This window comes from Nuphar pumila, chromosome 7 (assembly GCF_984573655.1).
Source record: "Nuphar pumila chromosome 7, dmNupPumi1.hap1.1, whole genome shotgun sequence".
NCBI classification, from domain to species: Eukaryota; Viridiplantae; Streptophyta; class Magnoliopsida; order Nymphaeales; family Nymphaeaceae; genus Nuphar; species Nuphar pumila.
In genome coordinates this window covers 111,813,413-111,830,620 of record NC_143255.1, presented here as the reverse complement: position 1 = coordinate 111,830,620, position 17,208 = coordinate 111,813,413, and the positions used below count along the sequence as shown (strand labels likewise).

The 17,208-nt window shown below is 37.9% G+C and overlaps 1 protein-coding gene across 1 annotated transcript in view; it reads left to right on the top strand.

Moving 5' to 3' along the window:
* The window catches only part of LOC149832951 (general transcription and DNA repair factor IIH helicase/translocase subunit XPB1-like), a 44,346-nt gene that overhangs the window by 15,180 nt on the left and 11,958 nt on the right, over positions 1–17,208 (top strand). The window lies entirely within an intron of this gene.

The window sequence follows — 17,208 nt, the reverse complement described above, 5'->3', positions numbered from 1 at the left end:
TGCTGAAACTGGCTTGTAGTATGAACTGATGAGAGATATCTGGTCTGGTAATACTCAAATACATCAACGATCCTACAAATTGTCTGTAGGGAGTAGGATCTGAAAGAGGAACACCATCATCAGTCTTCATTTTAGCTCCTACTATAGCAGGAGTTTCGCAAATCTTTTCATCTGTAATACCTGACCTGTCAATGATCTAAGAAACAAGCTTAGTTTGAGATAAGAAATACCTTCTATAAGAGTATGCGACTTCAATACCCAAAAAATAAGTTAGAAAACCCAAATCAGACATTTCAAATTTATCTTTCAACATTGATTTTATGCTCTTAACTCCATTAGAGTCACTTCCAGTGATGAGCATGTCTAAGATCACAATCCCTGCATTGGATTTTCTAACAAATAAAGCAGTGTCAGTAAAACAGGATGAAAAACTATTTTCTAACATTACAGAATTAAACCTGTCATACTAAGGCTTGGGAGCTTGTTTCAAACCATAAAGTGCTTTCTGAAGGCGAAACACTTTTCCTTTGGGGGTCTCCATTCCGGGTGGAACATCCATATAAACTTCTTTATTTAGATCGTCATTTAGAAAATCATTTTTAACATCAATTTGATAGACGCTCCACTTGTTGATTGAGGCAACAATTATGAGACATCGGACAATGACCGTACGAGCCACAAGAGCAAAGGTTTCCTCATAATCAATCCTATATTCTTGACTATACCCCTTTGCAACTAATCGAGCCTTATATTTCTCAAGGGATCTATCACTCTTAGTTTTAACCTTAAAAACCCATCTACACCCTATTGTTTTCTTACCCTTAGAAAGGTCTTGAAATACTCACGTCTTGGCTCTTTTCAGAGCTCCGAGTTCATTTTCCATCGCAACTATCCATTCAAAACTTTTTCGTGCTTTCTCAAAGTTTCTAGGTTCTACGTAAGAATGGATGACACTAAGGCAAACTCTATATTTGGGTGAAAAAGAGTCATACAATATGAACCTTGAGGGAGCTTTCCTATGTCTTTTGGTCCTTCGTAGGTTCTCCTAACTTTGAGGAACAGTCTGACTATCATCATATTTTTCAAGAGCACTTCTGAAGGTGTTTCTATCTCTATGAACATAGGTGATGGGATCTCTAGATGGTCCCTCATTGATATGTTGATGAGGGGAGGAAAGCAGATGAATGATTTCCTCAATTTCATTATCACTCGAGTCATTCTGATTTGACTCATCATCACTAGTATCATCATCTTTGGCTAATAGTTTAAATAAAAAAGAATAGTCAATATTCTCATTATGTGATTCTGGACTTTCAAAACCACTAAGATTTTTCAAAAAACTCACATTTCTGGAAACATACAATTTGTCATTTTTAATATCATAACATCGAAAACCCTTTTGGGTTTCTAAATAACCAAGAAAGCACAAGGAATGGCCTTTGGGGAAAGCTTATCATTTCTATCCGTAAGGATAAAACATTTACATCCAAAAACCCTTAATCTGCTATAATCAGTTTTTTTTTCTTATAACTTTTCAAAGGGAGAAATTTTATTCAATTTTTTTTATGGAAGTCTATTTATGAGATAGACTGAAATAAGGGCGGCCTCATCCCAGAGTTTCTTTGGGATGTTTTGCGAAATGAGCAAGGTTCTAGTTGTTTCAATAATATGCCTATGCTTTCGTTCGGCTAACCCATTATGTTGTGGGGTTTTCGAACAAGATTTTTGATGGAGAGTACCATAACTTTCAAGATAACTCTTGAATTCATTTGAAAGGTATTCACCTCCAGAGTCTGATATAAGAATTTTTAAACTTCCATTGAATTGATTTAAAATCATCATATAGAACGTTTTCAACGTTGAAAAAACTTCATGTTTATGCTTAAGAAAGTATATCCAACAAAACCTAGTGTAATCATCCACGAAAATTACATAATATGAGAATCCTTCTTTAGATATCCCAGGAGCAGGACCCCATACATCAGAATGAACAATTTCAAAGGGTTTTGTTGAAAACATGGATCTTTGAGAAAAATGTAGACTTTTAATCTTTCCAAGAATACATTCATTACATACAAAATCTTCGTTACACAAATGTTTAATAAAAGGCAAATAAGAGATTTTAACAATGTTGGGATGTCCCAGTCTCTTATGCCATACTTGAATATCTTTGTTTTGAACAACATTACAAAATTGATTTTTGGGAACTTGAAGAAAATCAACGTAGTAGAGGTCTCCTCTCCTAGAGCCTTCTCCAATCAATCTCTCGGACCGACGATCCTGAATCCAACATTTATCAGAAGAGAATTTTATATCGCAACCATGATCCGAGAGTTGAGAGATCGAAAGTAAGTTTAAATTTAATTTTGGTATAAGACGAATTTTAGGAATAAAAAAATCTTGTTTTTCAAAATTTTCTATTCCTTTAATTTCATGAGGTGTTCCATCCGCCATTGAGACAAAAGATGGAAGAGAGTTTTTAGAAAATTCGAAAAGAGAACATACACTTGGGGTCATATGAAAAGATGCGCCGGAATCTAAAAGCCAAGATGTCTTACCGAGCGGTGAGGACGTAGACATAGCGGCTCCGGAAATGCCTCCCTTGAGAAGAGGTTGTAAAGCTTCTACGATTTGTTGAAGAGAAAGAGACCCATTTGATGATGATGGTCGTTCTTCCAGTTGAGATGTCATAGCCATTGCAAGTAATTTCTTTCATTTTGGGCAAATAGGTTTAATGTGCCCCGGTACAAAAGTGACATCTAAGCTTGTTATAGTCCCTCTTTGCTCCTTGCCCGCTTGAGTTTTGATTCTTGAAGTGAGGAGACTTGTAGGTCCTTAAGTTGCTCCCCGGTCTTGAGACGGCATTAACACATTCATTTTCTTCATTGTTGTAAGGTGTAGCTAGAACACTTGGGTTGTTCTTGCTTATACCCATCCGAGTCTCTTCCCCACTAAGTTTAGTAATTACATCTTCAAGAGAGGGGGAAGTGAAGGCGGATAAAAGGGAAGACCGGATTTGTTCAAATTTGGGCCTAAGCCCATTCAAAAAATTGAAAAATCTATCTTCTTGCAATTGTTTATGGCGAAGCTCTATGGCTTCTCCACTCCACTTAGGTTCGAGCATAGCAAGCTCGTCCCAAATAGAAGAGAGCTCAGAAAAGTACTCTCTTATAGTCATCTCCTCTTGTTGAAGCGTTAACGCCCTTTTTTGGAAATAATACTTATGGGACAAGTCCTTAGAGGTGTACATCTTCTCAAGATATTCCCATGCTTGAGAAACCTTCTTGAACTTGATGATATTTGCATTAATTTTCGTTTCTATGGATGAAAAAATCCAAGAGAGGATTTTAAAATTCCTCATTTTCCATTCTTCATGCTTTTTCGTATATTCTTCAAGGGCCTTGGTTCTTTCATCACCTTCAATAATTTTTATCTCTCCTTTTTCTAGCAAGGTTATCTTGGTTCCGGTTCGGGAATCGAGCCTTGGACATAGCCCCAAAGCTCTTTTCCTTTGATGTGAGCTTCTATGTTTCCGGCCCAAACATGATAGTTGGACCCATTGAGTTTGAAGCCAAGAGAAAAATGAGAGTCATTTTCACCCATTAGAGAGGAGAGATGATGAAAAATAATACGTACCTCAAAGGCTTTTCAAGTCTTTCTTGACAAAGGAGGCTTCTAAAATATTGCCCGAAGAAGATGATCAACTCCAAATTTCAATAGCTTGAAGGCACATTTTTGAGGCAGTCAAAAATGAAGAAACACACGATCCTCCTTCAAATGAGGCTTTGATACCATGTGAAAGTATCTTCAACAAGATACTATGATTAAGACTTCAATATTGATAAAGAATGGCACACATGCATAATGAGAACACTTATGCATAAAAGCACAAATTCACAAACTCTCGCAAATGCACAAAAATCATAAAAATAAATAATCAAACTTTATTAGGAACTTGGGCTTTCACCCAAAGCCATGAAAAAACGAGGGGAATACCCCTTTTTATAGAGGAGTGGATGCCTTGGAGGGGCTCCACATCTAGTCATTGGAGCCCCTCCAACGGTCACAAATGTGACCGTTGGAAGGAGCCCAACGACTAGATGGTGGGCCCCTCCAAGGTGTACACCACCTTTTACAAAAAAGAAAGAAGAGAAAAATAAAAGAAAAAGAAATAAAAGAAAAGTAATTACAAACATATCCGAAAAATGAATATGTGAAAAAGACTAAACTACCCCTACGGCTAACAATAGAAAAATATATATTTTATATATATAATAAGTAGATACATATACATATATATATAATATATATATGTATTACTTTATATATATAAAATATATATTGGGTTACATGAGATTGATTACATAATTTAATAGATATGTATAACTGTAAGTCGATCAAAACAAAAATCATGTTTATATATCATCGCAGAAAGAAAACATACATCAATCTTAAACATATACATGAACGAACTCATGTACTCAATCAACTATGTAGAAATTTTCATCAAGCCAACAACTAGAGCTAATCCATGTAAATGAGTCGGCCAATGCTGAAAAATACATCGAGCCAATGCTGAAAAATACATATTTTCAGCATGTTACATGTACATGGGTTGGCCAGACCATAAGAAACTACGTACCAGCTTGCTGGCTGATCCGTGCACATGTTCACGAATACGTACATGGGTCGGCCATGCCTGCACCATGTGGGCAGCATGCTGACTGATCCATTTACATGATTGTAATCATGTATAGGGGTTAGAGACCATGTGTACAACATGCTGGCTGCACTCGTACATGAGTACAAAATCAATAGAAACATGTAATTCGACTAACATGAATCCAAACATCACATTCGGATGCATGAGCATGTAGTTGGACAAATCTAAATCGAAATAAAAAATCATATATTCGGCAGATTTGAACCGGATCTGCCTAACGCATACACTCGGCAGATTTGATTCAAATCAATGTGCCCCTGAACTTGGCAGATCTGGTCAGATCTGCATGTATGTAACTCAGCAGATCAGATCTGCATGCATACATTCAGCAGATCTGGATACTTATGAAACTCAGCAGATCTGAACCAGATCTGTCAACACGTGCACTTGTCAGATCTGTCCACATCTATCAACATATGCACTCGTAGATCTGTCCAGATCTATCAACATGTGAAAATCAACAAATCTGTCTAGATCTGCATGGGTAAACACAACAGATCTGAACCAGATCTGTCTGTACGAGAAAATCGGCAGATCTGTCCAGATCTGAATGTGTAAACACAACATATTTGAATCAAATCTGTCTATATGCATGAGCAAAACAAATATGATCCATACAATATTTTCAGAAATATGCTAAAAAGAAAATTCATCACACATGGACTATATGCACATGTTCAGCTGTATGATCAAGATGGTCGACATGACAATATATATATATATATATATATATATATATATTCAGCATGTATGGCCATTAAAAGAAAACCGATAACATGTATATTCAGCTCATCAAATCCAAAACTTTATGCATGCCTTTAGATTCCAATCTAATAAAATCAGTACACCTAAATACATGTGCTTCTTTGCATGACCTGAAATCAGAACATGTATATATTCACAAATATATTCAATGGCATGAACAATAAAAATTACTAAATCTGATTATATGCATCCATTCCATATGTATTTTTTTGCTATGCATATAAACTCAAAACAGAAAATCGACATGCCTATTCTTGGATGTAGATTCATCAAATCTGAACATGAATAAGCATATACATGTTCAAATGCATGAACCTAGAAATCGACATGTATACTTTCAAAATTTCGATGCATAATGGAAATCGTCCTTCATAATAGAATAAATCTGCATATATATTTATATATTAGATATTATGTATTTATATATATATATATACACATGAAATTAGATTTTCATTTTTCCTCTAATATGAATATATAAATCGATTTACACCTATTTCTTCCCGTAAGAACTTAGAGAGAAACCCGTACCTTGATCGAAAAACAGAAAAAGATAAAAAAAATTGATAGATGTATGAAAAAAACTGTTTTTTTCTTTTTCTTCTCCTTTTCTTTCTTCCTGCTCTTTCCTCTCTTTATTTTCTTTTCTCTTTTTCTTTCTTTTTTCCTCTCTCTATCACACGAGTTTTGGGGTTTTTCTTCTTTTTTTTTCTCTTTCTCGCTCTCTAATTCTCTCTCTCTCTAGAATACAGAGAGAGGGAGAGACCAACCCCTTATATATGTTTTATTTTATTTTATTTTATTTTGATTTAATTTAGAAGGGGGATGACGTCCCTCTAGATGATACCTTAGAGAGTAGAGTTTTACTTAGTGTAGAACTCTACCTTTTCTAGATAATTTTAATTAAAATTATTTTTTTTATTATCTTATTAATTTATTAATTACCCCAAAGGAACATTCTAGAAGGCATCGCCCCCCTCTGGAAAGCCTTATGGGGTAGAGTTCTACCCCGGGTAGAACTCTACCTTATCCTATTTAAATTAAAGGTGATTTTAAAGTTTTAAATTGGTCATAGATGGATTTCGAATCCAGATCTGAATCCTAGACCCAAATTCATATGGATCCTACCTAGACCAAATCCTAGTCAATATGGATCCTGGACTGGGTTCAGATTCATATTAACTTGGATCAAACAGAGCGGATCTAGTCCGATCCAATCAAGAAAAACTAAAAATAGTGGCGGGCCATTTTTGAAAAATACGATTTTCGGGCCAACTGTAATTCGATTTTGAAAAAACAAGCTGCCAACACGATCAGTATTCCAAGGCAGATCTAACGGTATACATACTTTATTTTTTCATTCGAATTTCGTCTGTTTTTAACTTGATTTGAGCTTGAATTTAAAGGTTAAAAATTAAAATTTTCTCAAATTATAATTAGCTCAACTAGGTCTTGTCAGTGAGCTCTGGGCCACACCTAGACCCAACTAACATCACCTATAAAATAATATATTTTCCATGATTTTATTAATTTAATTAAATACATAATTTAAAATTATATTTATCGATTTTAAAAATCATAGAAAAATATACGATATTATATCCCTACCCTCTTAAAAGAATTTCGTCCACGAAATTAAAAACGTGCCAAATAAATGTGGGTAGTAGTTACGCATATCCGCCTCAGGCTCTCAAGTGAACTTGTCTAGTCCGTGATGCTGCCAACAGACCTTCATGAACGAGATCGTCCAACTACGAAGTGTCCTCTCCTAGCGATCCACAATCTCTATCAGTCTCTCCTCTATCGTCAAATGAGGCTGTACTTCGATCGCCTCATAGTGAATCACATGTGAAGGGTCAGACACATACTTTCTCAACATCGAGACGTTGAAGATGTTGTGGATCTGGAAAAACTGAGGACGAAGCGCCACACGTTAAGCTGACTCGCCAACATGCTCAAGAATTTTGAAAGGTTCAACAAACCGAGGGCTCAACTTTTCCTTCTTCCCAAACTTGAACACACTCTTTGTAGGCGATATCCAGATAAACATGTGATCGCCTACGACAAAACTAAGCTCCCTACGCCGCTGATCGGCGTAGCTCTTCTGCCTGTTCTGTACTGCAATCAAACACTGTCAAATCAATCACACTTGGTCCGAGTAGTACTAGATAGCCTTTGGAGACTTCACTGCTCTCGCTTCAACTTCATCCCAGCACACCAGGGATCTGCATGGTCTACCATATAGAGCTTCATACGAGGCTATGCTAATACTGACAAGATAATTGTTATACAAAAACTTTGCAAGCTTCACATGCCTACCCCAATCCCCTGCCCAATCTAGCGCGCGTATGCTCTAAGCATGTCCTCAAGTGTATATCGACTGCCCTGTCTGCCCGTCAGTCTGTGGGTGAAACGTCGTGCTAAACTTCAACGTAGTACTAAAGACCTTTTGCAACTGGCGCTAGAAACGAGGGTCTCGGTTTAACACGATCGAACATGACACCCCATGAAGTCGGACAATCTCATCCACATACAAATCTGTTAAGCTCTCCAGTCTCTGACTCACCCTGATAGGCAAAAAATGGGAATTCTTTGTCAGTCAATCCACAATCACCTAGATGGCATCGTTCTGACGACGAGTCCTTGGCAAACACACGATAAAGCCTATCGATATGTCGTCCAACTTTTACTTAGGGATGTCCAAAGGTTGGAGCAGTCCACCAGGCCTCTGATGCTTGATCTTTGAACATCTTGGTAGAACTAGGGTGAACAAAATACTTCGACCTTTGGGCCTCACTTATCAACTTCTCTTGCAATGCCTTCGGAACCCACCATCTGTCCCCAAACATAATGGTCTCATCCTCTTCACGATGAAATTACGCATCTGTTTTTTGGGCACTCAAGCATAACTTGTCGAAGTCCGGATCGACCGACTGAAGCTCCTCAATACGATCTATAATCTCAGGCCGCACATTCATCCTTGTACAAATGATGCGTCCAGAATCATCTGCAAATGTTTGCCACTTGACGAACTCCTCGAACAAGTCTCAACTGCGACCAATCAAGCTGGCTGTCGTGACTGAAGTCTTCCTGCTAAGTGCGTATGCCACTACATTCGCCTTACCGGGGTGGTAGGCGATGGTGAACTCATAGTCCTTAGGAACTCTAACCACCTGCGATGCTTTAAATTCATATACCGATGCGTGAAAATGTATTTAAAACTCTTATGGTCAGACAACACTTCGAACTGCTCCCCGTACAAGTAGTGATGCCAGATCTTCAGCGTGAAGACAACAACCGCTAACTCTAAGTCATACGTGGGGTAGTTCTTCTTGTGCACCTTCAGCTGTCGAAAAGCGTATGCGATGACCTTTCGTGCTACATCTGGACACAACTCAGTCTGTTTGTAGGATGTGCAATAAGAGCCATCTTCAGAGCTTTTGTCCGCTCTTCAAGGGGGTCTGCTACCAGTGCTCGCAGCTCGGTCACATCGCCTCTCACTGCCCGAGCAAGCCGGTGGCTCAGGGTAGTCATCTACAACAACAACAACAAAGACCTTAGCAACAGGCGTAGCGGAAGATGGACGAGAGAGTTTATGCTGCCACAACTACCGAGCAGGGCGATCAGGCCGACCTAATCGAAGGTATTGTCGTAGTTGCTGACCATCTTGCTCATGTTATGTTTGATTCGGGGGCTACCCATTTATTTATATCTTCGTCTTTTGCGGGATTGCTTGACCCCTCTCCGTCTAGCCTAGAAAAGACTCTTGACGAGATGTCTCTAATAGACGTGTCATTATGGTAAATACCTTCCCACAGTTCGAATAGTTATCGAGGGGCATGAGTTGTCTGTCGACCTAGTCATACTAGACATGACTTTTTCTGATGTCATTCTGGGTATGGATTGGTTGTCCAGACATGCGACTCTTCAGTGTCGGGAGAAGAAGGTTTTGTTGGAGTGCTTGACTTGTCTGCGCTGGTGTTTCAGACGACTAGGGCTTTGAGTGAGGTGAAGATTGTCTCAGCTATGAAGATCTCGAGGTACCACAAGCAGGGTTGTATGGTGTTCTTGGCCAGTGTGTTCGCCAGAGACTGTCAGGAGACACCTTTGGAGCAGTTAGACGTGGATCACGAGTTTTCGAATGTCTTTCCTGAGGACTTGTCGGGTTTGCCACCTCACAGAAAGATCGAGTTCTCGATCGAGAAGAAGATAATGGTAACTCTAGATTTTGTTGTTGTGTAGTCGCATAAATGAGATCAATATTAGACCATTCACTTCCATGCTCTTCCACTTGATCTAAAAATGAAATTTCAATCACACCTTCATGTTTCCTTGAATAAGTCTAACCAAACCTATCTCCTCGAAGTAGAACCTGTTCCCCTTGACTCTCCATCTTCTCTGTCATCTTTCCTTTCTTCAAAAGGAACCAAAAGGGACAAGTCATTTTTTGACTTTTCTCCAAACTGACTAAAGTATAACACCTTTTCCTGAAACATGTGCTTGGATATTCACACTTTCTTTCCAACCGGATCATAGCACTTGTATCCTTTTTGGCCATCAAAAAAACTAAGAAAGCAACATTTGACAACTTTAGGGGATAACTTGTCTCTGTATCTGTCAACTAGCAAAACAAAGCATACACAACCAAAAACCTTCAACGTATTACAGTTTAAAACTTTTTCATACAGTTTCTGAAAATGATATATGCCTTTAAGTACTCCAAAAGGCATACAATTGAATTGCATTGCATATGCTCAAAACACTTTAGATACTTCTCCTCCAAACAAAAGAATTCTTGTTGTTTTCAAGATATGCCTATTTTTTCTCTCATCTACACCATTTGCTTAGGAGTCTATAGATAGGACTTTTGGTGAACCACACCTCTCTCTTGCTGGAATCTTTCAAACACATAACTAATTTATTCACCACCAGAGTTAGTACACAAAGTTTTAATCTTAGTTGCAAATTGACTTTCAACCATGGCACAAAAGCTCTTAAAAATTTCAAAAAGATCACTTCTATTTTTCATAAAGTATATCCAAGTAAACCTTGTACAATCATCTATGAAAGTCACAAAATGCGATGATCCTCCTTTTAACACAACATGAGGACTCCATACATCTGAAAGTACCTGATAAAAAGGACATTCTGAGTCCCTATCACTAGACTTGAATGGCAGAGCATGATTCTTGGCCAATTTACAACTCACATAATCTTTAACATGATTTGACATAACTATCTTAAATTTTTCAAAAGTTTCTGAGGATACTAAACTTTGCAACCTAGAGCTAGAAATATGCCTCAGTCTTTAGTGCCACAAAACAGATTCATCCAAAACTGAAGCTCCATATTCGATTCTAACTTCCTTTCTTATGACCAATCCCAATCTTCTTCCCAAACAATTTATCCTGCATAACACAACAAACAAAGGAGAAGATAACATTGCAGTTAAGTTTGATAATTTGACCCACAATAAGGTTCAGAAACATGATAAACTTGAGAAAGATTAATTTTACTACTAGGATAAGAGTCACAAATAATTGAACCTAATTTGTAGACATATATAAAATAACCATCTGCAGTGCGAAAAATACCAGTGCAGGAACGACTACTAGATAGGCTAGACTCATGAGAGGTCATATGATACGAAGCCCCAGAGCCTATTAGCCAACCAAAGAAAATACCAGAGCTACCTAAGAAAGCAGTACCAGAGAAGGAGGCAGGAGTGACAGAGGTAGAAGGACCAACGACTGACTGAGCAAGAAACTGCAATTGCTGGTTCTGATGTACCTGCCTGAATATCACTTCATTATCAACTGATGAAGAACCGCTTAACTCCTCTTCCTTAAGCATTACACCCTCGCTCTCAGTAAAAACTGCATATGCACCACCTTTCTTTTTCGTGAGAATAAGACAATAGTTCTTCATATGACCAAAACCCTTGCAATCTATGTCACAGGGATTCGGCTAGCAGGGTGTCGCACCCACGTCGACGCGACTCGACGCGGGTGCGGTCAACCCGACCCTGGGTGCGTTGATCGCACCCAGGGCCATTTTTGTCCATTTAAATATATATTTTTTGCCCTATGAAATGGGCTGCGGAATTTTAAAAAAATTTCTTTGGGGGGGGGGGGGGGCGCTGCCCCCCTATAACCCCCCGCCAGGGGCAGCCCCCCTGGACCGCTGACCGCACAGCGGGACCCGTGCCGGGGGAGCCCCCGGACCCCCTTCCTGCAAGGGCAAAAACAATGAATCAAGCTCCACAACTCATCGCTTTCATCTTTGGGGACAACCATATAAGATAAAAAAATGGTAAAAAGCAAGTTGGGCACACATTCAGATATACATCTAAAAAAAATCAATGCCTCTGCAAACATAAAACAAAAGGCTTCTCATGAAGAGGGATCAGTCTAAGAAGTTAATAAGTGTGTTGACTTCCACAACCATCTGCAGGTGTTAACACATGACCATAAAATACACCCTTGAAGTTTAAAAATGACTTGGCGGTTCCATGCATTAATGGACACCAGTAGCTATTTTTGCAATTTTGTGTAAAAATAAGTTACACACTTATTAGCTGTGCATTCAAAATGCACAATTATTAATATGTTTTCCTAATAAAAATGACTAAAATGTCCATAATTGTGACAATTAATACACCTAATCACCATATCAATTTTTAAATTTGTTAGGGGCATAAAATTGTGGTGAACGTGCTAACATGCATAAATGTCATGGACCTTAACAACTACCATACATTCATACATATACACTATACATGATATATATATATATCATGTATAGTGTATATATATATATACATGATATATATATATACATGATATATATATATATATATATATATATATATATATACATTTTTGCCCCTGCCGCACCCCCGCACCCGGGTTTTTTGGAAGTGCCGAATCCCCGCACCCGCACCCATGTGACATAGCTTGCAATAGTGATACTGAATAACTCTGTCAGGAAAATGATCCAAGAGACTTTATCTTGGTCTCTTCAGCAATTAATTGTGCAATGACTTGAGTTAGAGATGGTAAGTGGGAGCAATGCAAAATGACACTTTTTGTTCCATCAAACTCAGGTCTAAGAGCCATAAGTAGCCCCTAACAGGTTTGTCATGATGTACAAGACTCACACTTGGTATACTTTTCACACTTTTTTCTGACCTTCCATGAGCATCCCATTTTTTCTGCATATTAGAATAAAATTCTTCAGTAGATTTGTTTTCTTGGCGCATACTTCTCAACTCTTGAGTAATTTGATAATGTTTTGCCCAATTCTCTTGTTTATAGACTTGCCTAAGATACGCCCAAACTTCTTTTGCCTGACAAAATTTGGAAATATTCATGGCAATTCTCTATCCTAGAGATCGGAGAATCCATGCCTTGACTTTTGCAGTGTTTATAACTCATTCCTCTATAGACTTATCTAAGCCTTCATCCGAGGCCTCGGGTTTTGACTTTGAACCATCCAAGTAACTTCCCAAACCTTTCCCCACAATTTCTGCTTCTAGAAAATCAGTCCAATATGCATAATTGGTTCTATTCAACTTTACTGGAACAATTTGGATCTTCTCATTCTCCATGACTCACACAACCCCTAAACTACAGTTCAACCTGCATACAATACACCACAACATGGTATCTGATAACAAACTCAACACTCAAGAACTACTACTGTAGCATATAACCAGCAGTGGTTCTCAAGAAATCACCACATGGATGTATACAACAAGCCCAAATATTCTTCACACCCAAGAATACTTGCTCTAATTGCACGGCTAAACATCCAAAACCTTCAAACACCTGTTGAACATCTACCAAAATATACAATAGACATGATAGATTAACACCCAATACTGCAAATCACAACCAACACAACAGAAATTTTTTGCACACAGGTGAAAGTAATGATATCTGATCACTATCACTGATCTGCAGCCTAGATCGATGCCCAGAACTGAAAACAATGTAACTAGTGTATGAAAAGCTAGTTACCACCAAGGAGAGACTTCCAAAAGAGTCAATAAATCTCACCCAATATAACAAATACTTGCATCAGATCACTTCTAGGAGTTTTCCAACACAAAAACGATACAAAAGAGTCTAACCGCAGGGTTTAAAACCCACCGATGTGACTGATATGCTCAAAAAATCAAAAGTCACCAAGAAACCGTAACTAAGAAAAAATCCTTGTAAAATCTCCCAAAGATCTAAATCAAGGCCGATGATGGTGATTCTTGATTCTATGAACACCTAAAATCAGGAACTACCAATCCAAACCTTCAGATGCACCAAAGTAGCAACCCACTCTTCAAGCTTCACTTTAAACCAGAATGAAGTCTGATTCACCTTCACAAGTCTTCTGTAATCTCCTTCATGGCTTTGATACCATGTTAGAAATCCAATAGAAAAAGAGTAAAGGAGATTAGGGTTAGAGACTCAACAAAAGAGGGAGAAAAACCAATGTTCGTATATTCAACATTTTGAATGAGGAGCCTCCTACACATTAAAAGGGTCGACCCCCTTGAGACTTCAAAAACTAAAAGCCTAAAAAGACTAGTATATCCCTTTTATTTATAGGGTTGTACATAATGGCCTAATAAAGGTACTTTACATAACTTTATGCTACACTATATTACAGACTTTCAATGATAAGATGCTTTGATTTCTCGTGATGTTTTTGTAATGAGATATGCGGAAATACAAAGAGTGCTATAAGCACTTGCAATGTCCTACAATGGACAAACAAAATAGACGATAACCAAGTCCACAAAGGGACAACACATACACAAGCCTTGAGATAGGCAAAAATATAGAAGTCTCTCTATTGAAAAGAGAGAGAGAGAGCTCTCAAGCATAAGAATTACAAAGGGGTTCACCCCTATTTATACAAGAAGAAAAGGAGAGGAAGGGAGGCCACATGGCCTCAAAAGGTGTGCCAAAAAAGGGGCTCCCATGGAGTCGTTGGGAGCCCCCAACGATCACAATTGTGACTGTTGGGGGCCCCAACGACTCAATGGTGGGGCCCCTTAAGTGGCTTAAAGAAAGAATAAAAAAAGAAGAAAAAATAAAATAAATACAAAAATGATAAAAATAAAAAAAGAGGAAAAAAACAAGTACCCCTATCGGGTACTGTGTGAAAAGACCGGGTATTATGGTGTTCTAGGAAAAATACATACATATATATATATATATATGTATTGATACATATATTTTAACAGTTTTATGTCAACTACGTGTTTGTAAATCTTACTTTTGAACTGGTCATGTTCTAGCAGGTCTTTAAACATTAGACATCTAGAAGATTGCAACATTTGGTGGTTCTGTGTAGTATAGGTTTTTCATGATGAGTCTAAATTTTGCTTTGGAATCTTTAAGTTGATCTCTTACATGTCTCAACACTTAATTGTATTTGTGTGTAATTGGGATATTTGATAAACAAAACTGACTTGCAGTAAGGAACAATCATGTTTCTTTCCATCATGCAATGGTCTGGAAACATGCATAAGATTAAACATGAAGAAATTGGGGAAAACTATTGCTCTTGACGTTGTTTGGCTATTAGTTTGTTTATGCCAACCTTCTTAAGGTACTTGATGCGTGGTATGTGTTGTAGCTCCAATAGGTCAAGTTCAGATATGTTGAGACCTTGTCCTAAAGATTTGATCGGTGATGTCATTTTTTTTATATGTTGATGTTTAATATAATTGTTTTAAATGGGAATTCCTTTTCAATTTCCTAGTATTGTTTCTTCTTAATAATGGAATCAGTAGTTCTCTTCTTCAACATAGTTCAGCAGAATTGCTTATCATAAAGATTCCACACTACCTTATAGCTGAAGCCAGATTCTGATTCCCATGATGCATTTGAAACACATTTCCAAAGTATAGAAGGGAGCTTTTCACACTGTAAATCATCAATTGTTTCTCTCTAGGTATTCGACGCAGGAATTCACCAAGTTACATGCTTTATGGACATCATCCTGACTTTTATTTGTTTAAATCCGTAATGTCTTTATGTGGACTATGGGAATGGAATTAAAGGGGTAATATGTTTGCAGTCATTTTACCTGATGAATGTCAGAACTCAGAAGGCTTCATGGGATGTCTGATGAATTTGGTTTTAAGCTTTAATGCCAAAATACTGATTAATGACCAAAGGTTGCATCTCTGATAGCCATGAAGGAAAATGTTCACTCATGGAAAGTTATTCTTTTAGGTTATGCAACCATGGTTGCATGTGGAGGCAGCTGCAAGGAAGATCTAGAAGTGTTTTTATATCCAGGCTTGTGTGGTTCATCTGTCTGCTATGAGATACGCTGGTGCCATTCCATGTAGTCATCAAGTTCAGTGATAGCATGTCACAGGCCACCAAGGCCCAAAGAGCCTGGTATCCTGGGATCCTTTGAACTGAAAAGAATTCTCTAGGATACTCGGGAATACTGATTCATTAATCATGATTTGCTGGCCAAGCTGAGAAACAAGTAACTCAGTAGACCATTCTATTTGTGGTTGAAAATATTGGATTGTATCCAGGGATTGCTAATGTTTGTCGTTTGTATTAACCCAACTTTTAATGGTTCCAAAAAACTAGTGAATCACTGCTACTGGTAAATGGCAGTATTGGTCAACAATTCATCTTGGTTCAGCTGCAAAGTTTTTTAGTCCAATTCAGCATACCAATGTAGAACAAAAAAGACTCTTTGATTGTAAGATGCCCCTTAATTGTCCGTGTGTCCTTGATGCAACCACATCTTTGTGGACAAACTCATTTGTTTCTAATGTTGATTTAGTATAGCTTCAGTTTGAGTGGTGTGTATCTAAGTAGAAAAATCTGCTCCAACGATGATGAAATATATTCGGAAGATGCTGTAGAGAGGAGAAAGGGAAGACTGAAAAGGATGTCCAACATTAAGATTAGGGCTGGGATGTCTCTTCTTTTTATAATAAACCTTGGGACAAATTACAATAATGCCATTACATAAGAGGGTTTTAACTTGAAAGACAAATATACCCTCAACAAGTAATATAAATACAAACACTCAAATACATGTTGCTGTATGTGATTCCTTAACAGACCAGCTAATGATAGGGATGTTAAGAATATAGTTTGGATCTAGATCATATCCAATCCAGAATATGTTTTTGTAACATATTGTAAATACCCAATCAGTTAAAGGGTATTCTTGTAATCTCTGATATTTTTATATAAGGCTGGACGTGACCCTAAGAGAGGCAAGATGTCACTTTGAGATTTCAGATTCTCTCCCTCCCTTTCTTCCTTCTCCTGTCTGATGTTTGTGCAGGAACCATAATCTAGAGGACGTCTTCACATGGTATCTGAGCCTACGAAATTTAGGTTTCATTAAATCTTGGCTGCACATCTTCCAATACCTAAAATCATTTTTTCATCCAAATCTGATATTCAAATCAGATCAGTCGCCCTCTTTTAAAGTCGTCTTTTTCTGATCTTTTTTAACAAAAAAAAAAAGGAAAACTCAAACCCATATCTGATTAAAATCAGATCTGAATCTTTCCTGTCACCATCTAGTGCATCTTTTACTCCAACCCAGATCTGATTTTAATCTATGTCACACGAACTCTGCTAGGGAGGCGCCGCACCCGAGTCGACACGCCCCGACACGGGTGCGGCTTCGGACACGGCCCGGACTCGGTCAACGCCAAGTCAGATTCG